Source organism: Apteryx rowi, unplaced genomic scaffold (genome assembly GCF_003343035.1).
Source record: "Apteryx rowi isolate R43461 unplaced genomic scaffold, aptRow1 scaffold_45, whole genome shotgun sequence".
NCBI classification, from domain to species: Eukaryota; Metazoa; Chordata; class Aves; order Apterygiformes; family Apterygidae; genus Apteryx; species Apteryx rowi.
Window position 1 is genome coordinate 3026406 of NW_020450705.1, and position 4980 is coordinate 3031385.

The window sequence follows — 4980 nt, forward strand, 5'->3', positions numbered from 1 at the left end:
GCGTCCTGGCAGTGGCGAATGGGATGGTAACGCGTGACCTCCTCAGGGCACACTGCCTGCGCAGTCCTCAGGAGGTCGCAGAAATCAGAGCAACCCTGGTGCTGTGCTTTGCTCTCCCCTTCCCCGTGCCATGCCTTGGAGAGAACCCACACTGACCTGCCATCTGCCAGCACAGACATTCCTGTAGGCCAGTCAGTGATGCCACTACTCCTGACTAAGAAAGGCACTCCCAAAACTACCAAAATACAGGTTTAAGACAGGACTGTTCTGGATAAATCCGGTATCTTGCTGTTGTCTTACAGATTAAATCAATTAGCACCGCAGAAGAGGTCTGCCTTTGCAGATGCTGAGCCTGATTCTCCTCATGTTCATGCTGATTCAAGCCAAAAATAAATAAAGTCCATAAAGCTACTTTGATGTAGAACTGAGAGTGAGAGGAAAATACCAGTTCTGTTACCCAGCACACAGCCTTAACTCTCTTGGTTTAATGCTATTCTTAAGCCACTTGGGTATAACCAACTTATTTTTAGCTGTTTACTTATTAAACAAACAAGGGAAGGCTAAATGTCAAGGCATTTTTACATCTTGAGCCGGACTTTACACATTAATTCTGTCACATACAGGAATGCTAGACCAAACTATTTCTCYGCTCTGGACCTGGGGGAGGAACAGGGCTAGCAAAGGAATGCAGATCCCATCTAAAGCTGCTGCTGCTTGAAAACACCCCCTCAACATCTGGAAGCCATGCACATTCTGAGTGTAGGGTCTTCCATCAGAGGAGCGTAGTACCGATTTAGCTGACTGTATAACTGATCTCCTCTCAGCTTTTACCCTATTTAACCCCTCCACACCCACGGCTAATAAGGAAGTGTTCAACTGCTGTGTCACGAGTGGAGAAGAGGTGAAGTGACTTGCCCAAGGTCATGGGAATTCTGTGGCAGAGCAGAGCGCTGAACATGAGCCCTCCATATCCGATGCTAATCTCAGGGCTGCTTCACTGCCCGCCAGTCCCTTATCCTCCCTGTGCCTCAGCCTCCTCGCTTATAAAATATTTCAGGGAAAGGTGTGCTTTCGGCACACGCACTAAGGGTCTGCAGGAGAGACGAATATTATTATGCAGTGTGATGTCCATAATCAATGCATGTCATACTGAGCAATGACACTTAGAGGGGCACTGCCCCAGCCTGCTTTGTGCTGGGCCCTGCCTGGCAGGGGATGAGCTCTCCTAGCTTGGAAAGCACCAGCCCTTCTCCCATGTACTGAGACAGCTGCCTGGTGCAGCRAGGTGCCAGTGATTCCTGCCCAGCCCGGAGGAGCCGAGCAGGGAAGGAGCAGCATCGGTCACCAGGCTAGATAAGCACAGCTGATCAGCTGTGACTCAGCAGCCAGAGCTGGTGCAGAGCATGAGGAATGTGGCCGAGCGCAAGGCCGTGCCAAGTGGCAATCCCCACCCTGGCCGCGTTACCTGGCCACTGCTGGGACCACATCAAAGCGCTGGGCCTCCCAAGCATGCTGAGACAGGTCCTGTCCACGCTATCTCCCTGGGGATGGGAAGCAGAGAGAAAGCGAGGCTTGTGGCCTGGGGGCTACTGGTTGGACTTGCTTGCTCTGAGCAGCAGGACAAGGTGCATGGGGAGACAGAGGAAGAATAGACAAGTATCTGGATATCTACATTGGTCCTCCTCTGAAAGGGGGCAGGGAGCAGGCTACACCAAGCTACCACAAATCCACATCTGCAGAAGCTCTTTTTGGAGGAGAAAAAAAGAGGAACCTGGTCAGATCTCCAGGATATCTGAGCTCTAACTGGGCTGAGCTTTTGGTGTCCAAAAGTCACAGACCATAACCAACATGTCACAAGCCATCTGCACAGAGCCAGCACAGGGGTGCAGGGCATCATGCTTGGCCTCCTGTGCAGTGTGTGCAGCTGCATTTCTGCCTCTGCAGCACAGAATCCAGGATGTTTTCCCCCGGGCTGAGACATGTGTGGCCTGGAGGGGATCCCTGCTGTGGGGATGGGCAAGACAGGTCCCCAGCTCCCAGGAGCCAAGGGTAACTCCATTAGCTTGGCGATGGCAGTGGGCAGCTAACATCATGGACAGCTGCCTGAGCCTTTCCCTGGAGAAGAGGCCTTTGCCCCTGTGACCTGTGTCCCTACTTACTCCCTGCTCTCAGCTCTTCTCACAACACAGGCCCCCCCACCAGCTCCTGGGCTGTCGTGTCCCCCCCCACCCTTCCTAGGGCACYGCAGTGTTTGGAAAATGCTTCCACCTCGTGGCCCTCTGGAGAAATGACTGTCTGGGAAATGCCAAGCTGCACCCATGCAACCCAGCTGAGGCAAAAAGGGCCGCACCACCCTCTCCGCTCACTCCATCGCCTTCCCCCAGGCTGAACAGAGGCACCCTTGTACCTCTGCTCAGYCCTGGCACTGCCTGCGAGTTCCCGGGCACTGCCAGGATCACAAACCAGCCTGCCAGCTGAGGCACACAGCAGCCAGAGGAGCAGGCAGCAGAGCTCAGACTTCCCAGCACGCAAGAACCAACACAGGTTCCTCCGATCAGATAGGCACAATCCTCTCCAGGGCTGCCCTGCTGCTGCAGGGCTGAGAAGGAGTTAAAGCAGCAGTCGGCCCGTACCTCCCCCAGGTCCACGTGTGCACACACGCAGAGACACACAAGCACTTTCAGAAACTCAACCTGGGGCGTGCCGGAGCTGCAGAACCCGTTCTGCCGGGGACAGCACTGCCACTCCTGGTTCCCATCCAAAATCTGCCTGCACAGGCCAGAGCAGCAGGCAAGTGGGTGGGGAAGGAGTGGAAAAGCCTCAAGTGCAAGGTAGTAAGTGCTGTGCACCTTGCAACATTCAGGGCTCCCCCTTGCAATCTGCCCCGGCCCATGGGAAAGAGCTACCTAATGCTGCAAGGAGGAGAAATTACACCCCCGTGTGGGTCCCCGTTCAGCTTCTGCCATCAACTTTGTCTGAAACACTGGACAAGTTGTTTCTTTTTATCTGTAGGAGTTGTCTGGGCTTTAAGGAAAGCTCAAGGAAAAGCCTTCGGCTTCCACACAGATTTCCCACTAGGACACAGAAGTTTTGGCTACCTATTGTACAGGATCAGGTTAACACATCTGTGGGTTTGTTCCAGACCACAACTGTTAAGCTTCACATTAAATATTTTTAAGGCAATGATCCCTCTCTTATAACTCCCCCGTGATGTCTCAATTCTCCCATAAACAACTGCTGGTTCTGCTGCCCGCTAGCGGGTAGATTTTGGAAAGACACTTAAAAACCTGGCAGCGCTTTCTGCCACACACTACTACAGAAACCAGATGGCTCTTGTAATAACACTGTATTTTAGGGCAGCTGTATCTTGCTCAAATAACCCCAAGGATGGACAACCAGCCATTTTCTCTATCCTTTGTAGAGCTCAGCAAATGTTATGGAAATCCTACTCAATGTGTGTATTTTACAGGACGTAGCCACTGAAAACGGTTTTCTCAAAATTAACTACAGCTGACCTGCAGCTCTCCTACAACTTGCAAAGCTGTAAAACTTCTGCAGCCAGGCACACATTCTCTGACTGCATCTGCCCAGCAGCAAACGCAGTCTAACCATACCACTGATCACATGAGAATCAGACTTTGTGCACCATACTGCAATTTTGCAGGAACTCACCATAACGTTCAGAGCGCTGCGCTGATGSGATCCGCCTCTCCTGAGCAGTGCCAGAGCAGCCTGTTTGTCAGCAGCTTCACCTGCTCTTGGAGATTTGCCTCTAGCCAGGGCATCAAGGTCTTTGACCTGGGAAGCAGGGTCCCAGGTCCAGAGGTGCTGCCAACATCTACATCCTGTGCATCAAACAAATAGCAAAGCCCTCAGCTCCCACACAGCTAACAGGATGCTCTTGCAGCCTCAGGCTTTACTGAAGAATAAAACAAAGATTTCCCCGATGGCATCTGCTGTCCTAATGATCCCCTCTTTGGCTAAACAAGACAATAGGYGAATGATTCACACTGTTTACTAGTCATGAGCAAGACTCGGTATTGTTTTGTAACAGCAGCAGCTTAAAGTGATTACATTTTAAATACTTCTTGCTTTTGTTAAAAAACAAAGTCCATGAAGATGACAAACCCATTTGCCATGCTCCCTATGTGCAAAATGCAACCCGATCATTCTTTCTAATGCTAGCAAGAGGACAACGGCGATGCTGCAGTGATCGGCACTGGGGAATGGCAGAACTGGATTAGAAATGGGAAGTGTACACACATCCTCACCGAGGCAGCAGCTGCATCTCTACATTCATCACACCAGACATGAGACTCCCTGCTGTCCATGCTCCTTCTGCACTGAGGACCTGCTATATGGCCTTGCTGATACAAGATGGAGTTAAAGCAGTGACACTCCTCCTGTCATAGCCAATACTGCATAAATTAGGAACTTCTCAGAAGAGACAATCAGAAAGTCCCTCAGTCTCCATTTGGGCTCAAATCTCAGTTTGAACAGTCTGCAGACTGAAAGCTATTCCCATGAGAAATTAGCAACTAATGCAGAAGAGTGAACAAACCTGAGGATGATCTGCGAATACACTGTATGATGTTGTAAATTGTAACTGTTACCCAAGAGACATAGCACAGTTCTTTGTAATCACACAGGGATTTGTCAAAGGGGTGGGCTAATCTCTCATGTTATTGAGGGCCTGAGTTTTTGTAAGGAAAGTAGCTAGACTGGCAAAGGAAAGCTTCCCAGCAGGACACGAGCGAAATTCAGCAACTCCACCTGTGTTTGCAGAGAGCCTGAGAGCACAGCTCTGAAGACCACCCAGATTCTCACATGGCAACTAATTTAAACATTCAGCTATTTCACTTTGCAAGATCCATCTCACACCAGGATGACATGTAACAGGAAGGCAGAGCTTGAAAAAGGATTATGGCTGGGCTCCTCCTCCTGGCAACAGGTCTCACCTGCCAGAACATGGGGTGATGC